This window comes from Penaeus vannamei, chromosome 5, assembly GCF_042767895.1.
Source record: "Penaeus vannamei isolate JL-2024 chromosome 5, ASM4276789v1, whole genome shotgun sequence".
Classification (NCBI taxonomy): Eukaryota; Metazoa; Arthropoda; class Malacostraca; order Decapoda; family Penaeidae; genus Penaeus; species Penaeus vannamei.
This window is the reverse complement of record NC_091553.1, coordinates 46837389-46849888: the sequence shown is the minus strand read 5'-3', so window position 1 is coordinate 46849888 and position 12500 is coordinate 46837389. Positions and strand designations below refer to the sequence as shown.

Genomic DNA, 12500 nt, shown 5'->3' with positions numbered 1-12500 from the left:
GGGAGATTGAAGGTCAAAGGCGAAACGGTGTTAATTTTTTTCTTTTTTTTTTTTCTTTTTTTGTATTCTGTTTCAGTTTGAATTTTTGTTGTCGATTTTTTTCTTCTTTTTTTTGAGTGTTACGTGTCTCTGCTGCATTATCCGTTTCTCTATCTATCTATTTATCGCCATCTTTCTCTCTCTTTCCCTCCCTCCCTCCCTCTCTCTCTCCTTCTCTCCTTCTCTCTCTCTCCCTCTCTGTTTCTCTCTCTCTCTCTCTCTCTCTCTCTTTCTCTCTCTGTCTCTTTGTCTCTCTCTCTCTGTCTCTCTCTCTCTCTCGCTCCTCTCTCCTCCTTCTCTCTCTCGCTCCCTCTCCTTCTCTCTCTCTCTCTCTCCTTCCTCTCCTCTCCTCTCCCTCCTTTCCCTCTCTCTCTCTCCCTCTCTCTCTCTCTCTTCTCTCTCTCTCTCTCTCCTCCTTCCCTCTCTCTCTCTCTCTCTCTCTCTCTCTCTCTCTCTCTCTCTCCTCTCTCTCTCTCTCTCTCTCTCTCTCTCTCTCTCTCTCTCTCTCTCTCTCTCTCTCTCTCTCTCTCTCTCTCTCTCCTCTCTCTCTCTCTCTCTCTCTCTCTCTCTCTCTCCCCCTCTCTCTCTCTCCTTCCTCTCTCTCTCTCCTCTCCCTCCCTCTCCTCTCTCTCTCTCTCTCTCTGTCTCTCTCCCTCTCTCTCTCTCTCTCTCCTTCCCTCCTTCCCTCTCTCTCTCTCTCTCCCCTCCTTCCTCTCTCTCTCTCTCTCCCTCCCTCCTACCTCTCTCTCTCCTACCCTCCTTCCTCTCTCTCTCTCTCTCTCTCTCTCTCTCTCTCTCTCTCTCTCTCTCTCTCTCTCTCTCTCTCTCTCTCTCTCTCTTTCTCTCTCTCTCTCGTCTCTTCCCTCTCTCTCTCTCTCTCTCCTCCCTCCTTCCCTCTTCTCCCTCCTTCTCTCTCTCCCTCTCCCTCCTCCTTCCTCTCTCTCTCTCTTCCTCCTTCCCTCTGTCTCTGTCTCTCCCTCCCTCCCTCTCTCTCTCTCTCCCTCCTTCCCTCTCTCTCTCTCTCTCCTTCCCTCTCTCTTATATCTCTCTATCTATCTATCTATCTACACTTACCTGTTTCCATATTATATGTATCGTTATATCCATAATTATACCCATGGACCCCATACATACATTAAATAATATGACCAATCTGTAGCTTGCTTGATAAAAGCAATTTTTACAGTTTGATACGATTTTTCATTAAATTGATTGTGCGTGCTTGCGTGCGTGTGCTTGCGTGCGTGTGCTTGCGTGCGTGCGTGTGCTTGCTTGCGTGTGCTTGCGTGCGTGTGCTTGCTTACGTGTGCTTGCTTGCGTGCGTGTGCTTGCTTACTTGTGCTTGCTTGTTTGCGTGTGCTTGCTTGCGTGCGTGTGGTTGGTTACTTGTGCTTGCTTGCGTGCGTGTGCTTGCTTGCGTGTACAGCGACCCTGGAAGCAGACTCATCCACCTTGCTCTTCGTGCTTGCCGCTGCTTCAGAAGGCAAGTTACGCTCAGCTGTTTGTCACTCGGAGGAGCGCTTGTGCTTGCAGGTTGAAAGCACTTGGAAGCTTGTCGGGCAGGTGGGGTTTGGGGTGATTGAGAGAGAGAGGGGGGGGGGTTGTAAAGGTGTTTTTGTTGTGGTTGTTGCTGTTGTGTTTCTTTCTCTTTTTTGTGTTTTTTTTTTGTTTTTCATTTTTATGTTTTTTTTCTTTATTTTTTTCTCTCATGCCTTCCGCTCTTTTTTCTTTTTCTTTTTCTCTTCTCTTCTCTTCGCTTCTCTTCGATTCTCTTTCTCATCTCTTTATCTTCTCTTCTCTTTTCTTCTCTTGTCCTCTCTCTCTATCTCTATCTCTCTCTCTCTCTCTCTCTCTCTCTCTCTCTCTCTCTCTCTCTCTCTCTCTCTCTCTCTCTCTCTCTCTCTCTCTCTCTCCTTACTCTCTCTCTCTCTCTCTTTCTCCTCTCTCTCTCTCAGACACGAAGATCCAAAACAACCAGTAATATATTTTTTTTTCAGAAACAAATTAAAAAAAAAGAGAAGAGAGAGAGAGAGGGGAGGGTGAGAGGAGAGAGGAGGTGGGAGGAGGGAAGGGGGAAGGGGGTTAGGGGGCAGGGGGAGAGGAGGAGGGAAGGAGGAGGAGAAGGAGCAGGAGGAGAAGGAGGAGGAGGAGGAGGAGGGAGGGAGGAGGAGGAGGAGGAGGGAGGAGGGGGAGGAGGGAGGAGGGAGGAGGAGGAGGGGGAGGAGGAGGAAGGAGGAGGAGAGGCGAGGGGGAGGAGGAGGAGGGGGAGGAGGGAGGGGGTTAGGGGGCAGGGGGCATAATCATCGACATAATAGACGACTGAAACCCGTCAATTATAGTCGCTAATTACCTTCCCCGAGCCAATAATTGACCGATTCCACAGTTGAATAGACAAGGCGTTTTAACCTGTAATTAAAGGGGTTAAGGTCGACGGGAGCTTCTTCCCGGTTTCTTTGATCGAGTCCCCGTTTTCTTTGAAGTTCCCGTTTTCTTTGATGAAGTTCCCGGTTTCTTTGATCGAGTTCCCGTTTTCTTAAAAATTCTCGTTTTCTTTGATCGAGTCCCCGTTTTCTTTGATGAAGTTCCTGTTTTTCTTTGATCGAGTTCCCGTTTTCTTAAAAATTCCCGGTTTCTTTGATCGAGTCCCCGTTTTCTTAAAAGTTCCCATTTTCTTTGATCGAGTTCCCGTTTTCTTTGATGAAGTTCCCGTTTTCTTTTATGACGTTCCCGTTTTCTTTGCGATTTTGTATTTCGGGACGCGGGAAGTGAGGCGGAAGGAAGGGAGAGAGGAGGGAAGGAGGAAAGAGAGGGGAGAGGAGAGAAGAAGGATGGGAGGAAAGGAAGTGATTAGAAGGAGGAAAGAGATAAAAAGGGAGGAGGAGGAGAAGAGAGAGAGAGAGATGCTGAGAGAAAGAGAGATGGGTAATGAAAGGGAGAGAGAAATAAAAATGCGGGAGATGAGTTACAAAGGAGATAAACGAAGGAGGAGAAGAGAATGAAGATAAGAGGAGAAGGAGGAAGAAGAAGAGAGGGAGAGGAACAGAAGAAGGATAAAAAGAGGAAGGAGGAGAAGGGAGAAGAAAAAAAGAAGATGAAGAAGAGAAAAACAGAGTGAAGAAAGGGAGGGAGAAGAAAGTAAAGAAGAGGAAGCGGAAGACGAGAAGAAGAAGAAGAAGAAGAAGGAAGAACAACAAATGGAATAAAAGAAGAGAGATAAGAAGAGCAGAAAGAAATATAATCAAACTACGAAGGAAAAGCAAGACAATTGAAAGCAAAAGACAAGATAGAACGGAGGAAGAAGGGAACGGGAGAAGAGAAGGACACAAAATGAGAAAAGAAACAATAAGAAGGAAAAATAAGAAGAGAAAGAAGGAAAAGGAAATAATTGAAAAAAAACACGAAAACAGGAAATGGGAGACGCGAGAGAAAATAAAGATTTATAAAAGGAAAAAAACAGAATAGTCAAAATAACGAAAGGGAATAATGATAAAGGTGAAAAGACACGTAGTAAAGATAAATTGAGAGAAGGAAGGGGGAAAAGTCAGACATAATACAAAACAAAATAATATAGAGGAAGAAGAAAGGAAGAGAAGAGAAGAAAGACAAACGAAAGAAGAGAAAGAAAATGAAGAAATAATAATAACAAGAAACACGGAAACAGAAAAAGACACAGAAGGAGAGAAAGAAGAAAGAAGATAAAACAAAAAAGAAAAAGAATAAAACAAATACAAAAACAGAAGAAGGAATGGGGAAAAAGACAAAAAGAAATACGAAACAAGGGAGAAAGAAGAGAAAGAAAAAGAAACGAAAAAAGGAAGAATCAGAAGCAGAAGAAGGAAGAGGAAGAAGGAGAAAAAGAAGAAGAAAAAGTAAAATGAACGAAGAATATAAAAGGACGCAGAGGAAGAACAAAAGAAAGACGAAAGAAGAAGAAGGAGGATGAGAGAAAATGAAAGAAGCAAAAAGAAGAAGAAAAGGAAGACGTAAAAGAAAAAAAGAGAAGAAAAAGAAAATGAAGACGAATAAGAAAAAAGAAAGAAGCAAAAAATAAGAAAACGAAAAGAAAGAAATAGAAAAAGAAGAAGAAAAGGAAAACAAAAAAGAAAGAGAAAAAGAAAAATATAGAAACAAAAGAAGAAGAAGAAATAGAAAAGAAAGAAGCAAAAAGAAGAAAGAAAGGAAGACGAAAAATAAAAAGAGAAGAAAAAGAACCAGGAAAACGAAAAAGAAAAAGAATTAAGCAAAAAGAAGAAGAACAGGAAGACAAAAAGAAAAAAGAAAAAGAACAAGGAAAGGAAGAACAAAAAAAAAAGAAAAAAGAAAGAAGCCAAAGAAGAAGAAAAGAAAAGGAAGAAGAAAACGAAAGAGAAAGAACCCAAGAAGAAGAAAAAGTAAGTAGAAGGAAAGGAAGAAGAAAAGAAGAAGGAAAGGAAGAAGAAAACGAAAGAGAAAGAACCCAAAAAGAAGAAACAGAAAAAGAAGGAAGAAGAAATTAAAAGAAAGAAAGAAGCCAAAGAAGAAGAAACAGAAGGAGGAAAGGAAGAAAAAAAGAAAAAGAAAAGGAAGGAAACGAAAGAGAAAGAAGCCAAAGAAGAAGAAACAGAAGGAGGAAGAGGCGGGCCCGAATAACACCCAAGTTAATGACGAAATTCCTTCCCGGGAAAGAAAGAAAGAAAGAAAAAAAAGAAAAAAAGAACGTCTTGGCTCCTGCTTCGGTTTTTTCAAAAGGAATCGATGGATGGGTGTCATTAAGGGATGTTTTGAGGGGATTTTTTTTTTTTTTTTTTTTTTAATGGGGGAGGGGGATTTTTTTGAGGGGGGGGGGAGGAAGAAGAAAAAAAGACGAAAGAAGAAGAAGGAGGAGGAGAGAAAACGAAAGAAGCAAAAAGAAGAAGAAAAGGAAGACCAAAAAGAAAAAAAGAAGAAAAAAAAGAACGTCTTGGCTCCTGCTTCGGTTTTTCTTGAAAGGAATCGATGGATGGGTGTCATTAAGGGATGTTTTGAGGGGATTTTTTTTTCTTTTTTTTTTTTTTTTTTTAATGGGGGGGAGGGGATTTTTTTTTTTGAGGGGGGGGGAGGGGAGGAAGAAGAAAAAGAAAGACGAAAGAAGAAGAAGGAGGAGGAGAGAAAACGAAAGAAGCAAAAAGAAGAAGAAAAGGAAGACGAAAAAGAAAAAAAGAGAAGAAAGAGAAACAGGAAGAAGAAAACGAAAGAGAAAGACCCCAAAGAAGAAGAAACAGAAGGAGGAAGAGGCGAGCCCGAATAACACCCAAGTTAATGACGAAATTCCTTCCCCGGGAAAGAAAGAAAGAAAAAAGGAAAAAGAAAAAAAAGAACGTCTTGGCTCCTGCTTCGGTTTTTCTTAAAAGGAATCGATGGATGGGTGTCATTAAGGGATGTTTTGAGGGGATTTTTTTTTCTTTTTTTTTTTTTTTTTTAATGGGGGGGAGGGGATTTTTTTTTTTGAGGGGGGGGGAGGAAGAAGAAAAAGAAAGACGAAAGAAGAAGAAGGAGGAGGAGAGAAAACGAAAGAAGCAAAAAGAAGAAGAAAAGGAAGACGAAAAAGAAAAAAAGAGAAGAAAGAGAAACAGGAAGAAGAAAACGAAAGAGAAAGACCCCAAAGAAGAAGAAACAGAAGGAGGAAGAGGCGAGCCCGAATAACACCCAAGTTAATGACGAAATTCCTTCCCCGGGAAAGAAAGAAAGAAAAAAGGAAAAAGAAAAAAAAGAACGTCTTGGCTCCTGCTTCGGTTTTTCTTAAAAGGAATCGATGGATGGGTGTCATTAAGGGATGTTTTGAGGGGACTTTTTTTTCTTTTCTTTTTTTTAATGGGGGGAGAGGATTTTTTTTTTGAGGGGCGGGAGGGGAGGAAGAAAAAAAAAAAAGACGAAAGAAGAAGAAGGAGGAGGAGAGAAAACGAAAGAAGCAAAAAGAAGAAGAAAAGGAAGACGAAAAAGAAAAAAAAAAAGAAAAAAAAGAACGTCTTGGCTCCTGCTTCGGTTTTTCTTAAAAGGAATCGATGGATGGGTGTCATTAGGGGATGTTTTGAGGGGATTTTTTTTTCTTTTTTTTTCTTTTTTTTTTTAATGGGGGGAGGGGGATTTTTTTTTGAGGGGGGGGGAGGGGAGGAAGAGGGAAAAAAAAGACGAAAGAAGAAGAAGGAGGAGGAGAGAAAACGAAAGAAGCCAAAGAAGAAGAAAAAGAAAAAGAAGGAAAGGAAGAAGAAAAAGAAAAAGGAAAGGAAGAAGAAAAAGGAAAAGAAAGAACCCAAAGAAGAAGAAACAGAAAGAGGAAGAGTTAATGACGAAATTCCTTCCCCGGGAAAGAAAGAAAGAAAGAAAGAAGAAAAAAAAGAACGTCTTGGCTCCTGCTTCGGTTTTTCTTGAAAGGAATCGATGGATGGGTGTCATTAGGGGATGTTTTGAGGGGATTTTTTTTTTTTTTTTCTTAAGGGGGGGAGGGGATTTTTTTTTTTTTTTTTTTAATGGGGGAGGATTTTTTTTTGGAGGGGGGAGGGGAGGAAGAAGAAAAAAAAAGACGAAAGAAGAAGAAGGAGGAGGAGAGAAAACGAAAGAAGCAAAAAGAAGAAGAAAAGGAAGACGAAAAAGAAAAAAGAGAACAAAGAGAACCAGGAAAACGAAAAAGAAAAAGAATTAAGCAAAAAAGAAGAAGAACAGGAAGACAAAAAAAAAAAAAGAAAAAAGAACAAGGAAAGGAAGAACAAAAAAAAAAGAAAAAGAAAGAAGCCAAAGAAGAAGAAAAAGAAAAAGAAGGAAAGGAAGAAGAAAAAGAAAAGGAAGAAGAAAACGGAAGAGAAAGACCCCAAAGAAGAAGAAACAGAAGGAGGAAGAGGCGGGCCCGAATAACACCCAAGTTAAAGACGAAATTCCTTCCCCGGGAAAGAAAGAAAGAAAAGAAAGAAAAAAAAAGAGAAGAAAAAGAAAAATGAAGACGAATAAGAAAAAGAAAGAAGCAAAAAATAAGAAAAAGAAAGAAACAAAAAATAAGAAAACGAAAGAGAAGTTAATGACGAAATTCCTTCCCGGGAAAGAAAAAAAGAAAAAAAAAAAAAAAAAAAAAAGAACGTCTTGGCTCCTGCTTCGGTTTTTCTTAAAAGGAATCGATGGTTGGGTGTCATTAAGGGATGTTTTGAGGGGATTTTTTTTCTTTTTTTTTTTTTTTTTTTTTAATGGGGGGAGGGGATTTTTTTTGAGGGGGGAGGGGAGGAAGAAGAAAAAAAAGACGAAAGAAGAAGAAGGAGGAGGAGAAAACGAAAAGAAGCAAAAGAAGAAGAAAAGGAAGACGAAAAAGAAAAAAAAGAGAAGAAAAAGAAAATGAAGACGAATAAGAAAAAGAAAGAAGCCAAAGAAGAAGAAACAGAAAGAGGAAGAGTTAATGACGAAATTCCTTCCCCGGAAAAGAAAGAAAGAAAGAAAAAAGAAAGAAAAAAAAGAACGTCTTGGCTCCTGCTTCGGTTTTTCTTCAAAGGAATCGATGGATGGGTGTCATTAGGGGATGTTTTGAGGGGATTTTTTTCTTTTTTTTTAATGGGGGGATTTTTTTTTGAGGGGGGGGAGGGAGGAAGAAGAAAAAAAGTCGAAAGAAGAAGAAGGAGGAGTAGAGAAAACGAAAGTAGCAAAAAGAAGAAGAAAAGGAAGACGAAAAAGAAAAAAGAGAAGAAAGAGAAACAGGAAAACGAAAACGGAAAAGAAAGACCCCAAAGAAGAAGAAACAGAAGGAGGAAGAGGCGAGCCCGAATAACACCCAAGTTAATGACGAAATTCCTTCCCCGGGAAAGAAAGAAAGAAAAAAAGAAAAAGAAAAGGAAGAAGAAACGAAAAAGAAAGAACCCAAAGAAGAAGAAACAGAAAGAGGAAGAGTTAATGACGAAATTCCTTCCCCGGGAAAGAAAGAAGAAAGAAAAGAAAGAAAAAAAAGAACGTCTTGGCTCCTGCTTCGGTTTTTCTTGAAAGGAATCGATGGATGGGTGTCATTAAGGGATGTTTTGAGGGGATTTTTTTTTTTTTTTTTTTTTTTTTTAATGGGGGGAGGGGATTTTTTTTTTTTTAATGGGGGAGGGGATTTTTTTTTTTTGAGGGGGGGGAGGGGAGGAAGAAGAAAAAAAAAGACGAAAGAAGAAGAAGGAGGAGGAGAGAAAACGAAAGAAGCAAAAAGAAGAAGAAAAAAGGAAGACGAAAAAGAAAAAAAAAGAGAAGAAAAAGAAAAATGAAGACGAATAAGAAAAAGAAGAAGAAAAGGAAGACGAAAAAGAAAAAGAAGAAGAAAAGGAAGACGAAAAATAAAAAAGAGAAGAAAGAGAAACAGGAAAACGAAAACGGAAAAGAAAGACCCCAAAGAAGAAGAAACAGAAGGAGGAAGAAGGAAACGGAAAAGAAAGACCCCAAAGAAGAAGAAACAGAAGGAGGAAGAGGCGAGCCCGAATAACACCCAAGTTAATGACGAAATTCCTTCCCCGGGAAAGAAAGAAAGAAAGAAAGAAGAAAAAAAAGAACGTCTTGGCTCCTGCTTCGGTTTTTCTTGAAAGGAATCGATGGATGGGTGTCATTAAGGGATGTTTTGAGGGGATTTTTTTTCTTTTTTTTTTTTTTTTTTTTAATGGGGGGGGATTTTTTTTTTGAGGGGGGGGAGGGGAGGAAGAAAAAAAAAGACGAAAGAAGAAGAAGGAGGAGGAGAGAAAACGAAAGAAGCAAAAAGAAGAAGAAAAGGAAGACGAAAAAGAAAAAAGAAAGAAAAAAAAGAACGTCTTGGCTCCTGCTTCGGTTTTTCTTGAAAGGAATCGATGGATGGGTGTCATTAGGGGATGTTTTGAGGGATTTTTTTTTTTTTTTTTTTTTTTTAATGGGGGAGGGGATTTTTCCCTCCTTCAAGGGGGGGGGAAAGTTGGTGTTTTGAGATTTTTTTCTATTTCTTTCTCCTTCCCTCCCTCCTTCTTCCTTCTCCTCTTCCTCCTCCCTCCTCCTCCACCTCTTCCTCCTCCTCCTCCTCCTCCTCCTCCTCCTTCCTCCATACCCCCTCCCCCCCCCCCCCCCCCCCCCCCCTTTTGATTAGATTGACTTCTTTGTAGCTTCATTGTTGGTATTGGAAAAGAAGAGAGGAAGAGGGAGGGAGGGAGAGGGGGAGGGAGGGAGAGGGAGAGGGAGAGGGAGAGGGAGGGAGGGAGGAAGAGGGGGAGGGAGGGAGGGAGAGAGGGAGAGGGGGAGGGAGGGAGGGAGAGGGAGAGGGAAGGAGAGAGAGAGGGAGGATGGAGGAAGGAAGGCAGGAAATGAAAGGAAAGGAAGGAGGGAGAGAGAGAGAAGAAGGGACAGAATGTGTATACGAGTATATGAATTAGATAACGAACAAGAGAAGATAAAGAAGATGAAACAAGGAGAAAGAGAAAGACCGGAAACAAAACCATAATTAATAACAAATAAAAAAAAATAACGAACTCAACTCATATCCCCGAAATAAAAAAAAGAAAAAAAAGAAAATAATAAATACAAATTATCGTTCCACTGCAGAATTCCTTTCTTAATAATTTGACCGAAAATACTAATACAAATTTTCTTCTTTTTTTTTATCGTGACCGCCACGTCACGAATGCGTTTTCTTTGTCTTTTGAAGGGTAACAATTTTAAACGTAATTTTCCCTCCCTCTCTTAATGGCACTCGGAGACGCCCGTGAAAAAAACATATAAATAGTAAAATAGAAATAGAAAAATAATAGATAAAGAAGAAAAAAACTTGGAGATTTGTTTAGAATGAGTATTTAATTCGTAATTTCCCCTCAAACAGCTGGAGTTTTTAAAGTGAGTCACGCGACACAATAAAAAAAAATGGAAATCATATTTGAAATATTCATGTGGGAAAGGTTAAACACTTCAGTCTCTTTTGGAATAAGAAGAGAGAGAAAAAAGAGAAAAAGGGTGAGTTAGTGAGAGAGACAGAGAGAGAGAGTGAGTTAGTGAGAGAGACAGAGAGAGAGAGCGAGTAAGAGAAAAAGAGAGACAGAGAGTGAGTTAGTGAGAGAGACAGAGAGAGAGAGCGAGTAAGAGAAAAAGAGAGAGAGAGAGTGAGTTAGTGAGAGAGACAGAGAGAGAGAGCGAGTAAGAGAAAAAGAGAGAGAGAGGGAGTAAGAGAAAGAGAGAGAGAGACAGAGAGAGAGGAAAGAAAGAGAGAAAAGAGAGAGGAGAGATACAGAAAGAGAGGCAGAAAAAGTGAGAGAGTGAGTAAGAGAAAAAGAAAAAGAGAGAGAGTGAGTAAGAGAAAGAGAGAGAGAGAGAGGAAGAAAGAAAGAACGAAAGAGATGGTTATGAAATGAACCTCCAATGTAGGTCATACCCTGTTTTTGACCCAGAATGCCCGCCTCCCTTCCCGCTCTTGGGCCACGCCTGGGCACGCCGACCCCTCCCCCCTCCTTCTCTTTATCTATCTATCTATCTGGCTCTCTCTCTCTCTTTCTGGATCTCTCTCTCTATCTATCTATCTATCTGGATCTCTCTCTCTATCTATCTATCTATCTGGCTCTTTCTCTCTCTTTCTGGATCTCTCTCTCTCTCTCTATCTATCTATCTGGCCCTCTCTCTCTCTTTCTGGATCACTCTCTCTCTCTCTCTCTCTCTCTCTCTCTCTCTCTCTCTCTCTCTCTCTCTCTCTCTCTCTCTCTCTCTCTCTCTCTCTCTCTTTCTTTTTAATATTCTTCTCTCTCTCTCTCTCTCTCTCTTTCTCTTCTCTCTCTTTCTGCTCTTCTCTATCTATCTATCTATCTATCTATCTCTCTCTCTCTCTCTCTGAAAATTCTCTTTCACTCTCTCTCTATCTCTCTTTCTTTCTCTTCCCCCCTCTCTCTTTCTCTCTCCCTCTCTTTCTCTTTCTCATCATTATCATTAATCATCCCATTTGCTTCCTACTATATTATCTCCACTCTCCCCCCTCCCCCGTTTATGAAGCAGCGAAGAAGGAAAGACAAATGACTAAAAGAATAAAAGAAAATGTTTATCCCTCGAGGAAAAAGCTTCGAAAAAATGTTTATTCGAAATGAAAGGAAAGTATTTATTCGGAAAATGGGATCTTATGTTTTTTTTTTTTTTTTTTTTTTTTTATCCTCGAGGGAAATTTCTCAAAATAAAGAAAGAAAGAGAGAGAGAAAGAAAGAGAATTTTATCATCGGGGAAATTTATCAAAATAGATAAATAAAGAAAGAGAGAGAGAAATAGAAAAAGAAATAGAAAAAAAGAATTTTATCCTCGGGGGAAATTTCTCAAAATAAAGGAAGAAAGGAAGAAAGAGAGAAAGAGAGAAATAGAAAAAGAGAATTTTATCCTCGGGGGAAATTTCTCAAAATAAAGAAAGAGAGGAAGAAAGAAAGAAAGAGAGAAATAGAAAAAGAGAATTTTATCCTCGGGGGAAATTTCTCAAAATAAAGAAAGAGAGGAAGAAAGAAAGAAAGAGAGAAATAGAAAAAGAGAATTTTATCCTCGGGGGAAATTTCTCAAAATAAAGGAAGAAAGAGAAAGAGAGAAATAGAAAAAGAGAATTTTATCCTCGGGGGAAATTTCTCAAAATAGATAAATAAAGAAAGAGAGAGAGAAATAGAAAAAGAAAGAAAAAGAGAATTTTATCCTCGGGGGAAATTTCTCAAAATAAAGGAAGAAAGAAAGAACGAGAGAAATAGAAAAAGAGAATTTTATCCTCGGGGGAAATTTCTCAAAATAAAGAAAGAGAGGAAGAAAGAAAGAAAGAGAGAAATAGAAAAAGAGAATTTTATCCTCGGGGGAAATTTCTCAAAATAAAGAAAGAGAGGAAGAAAGAAAGAAAGAGAGAAATAGAAAAAGAGAATTTTATCCTCGGGGGAAATTTCTCAAAATAAAGGAAGAAAGAGAAAGAGAGAAATAGAAAAAGAGAATTTTATCCTCGGGGGAAATTTCTCAAAATGAAGGAAGAAAGAGAGAAAGAAAGAAAGAGAGAAATAGAAAAAGAGAATTTTATCCTCGGGGGAAATTTCTCAAAATAAATAAATAAAAAAAGAAAGAGAGAAATAGAAAAAGAGAATTTTATCCTCGGAGGAAATTTCTCAAAATAAAGGAAGAAAGAAAGAGAGAGAGAAAGAGAGAAATAGAAAAAGAAAATTTTATCCTTAGGGGAAATTTCTCAAAATAAATAAAGAAAGAAAGAAAGAAAGAAATAGAAAAAGAGAATTTTATCCTCGGGGGAAATTTCTCAAAATAAAGGAAGAAAGAAAGAACGAGAGAAATAAAAAAAGAGAATTTTATCCTCGGGGGAAATTTCTCAAAATAGATAAATAAAGAAAGAGAGAGAGAAATAGAAAAAGAGAATTTTATCCTCGGGGGAATTTTCTCAAAATAAAGGAAGAAAGGAAGAAAGAAAGAAAGAGAGAAATAGAAAAAGAGAATTTTATCCTCGGGGGAAATTTCTCAAAATGAAGAAAGAAAGGAAGAAA

General features: G+C 39.0%; 1 protein-coding gene across 3 annotated transcripts in view; it reads left to right on the top strand.

Moving 5' to 3' along the window:
- The window catches only part of LOC113818769 (mucin-2), a 399463-nt gene that overhangs the window by 305025 nt on the left and 81938 nt on the right, over positions 1-12500 (top strand). The window lies entirely within an intron of this gene.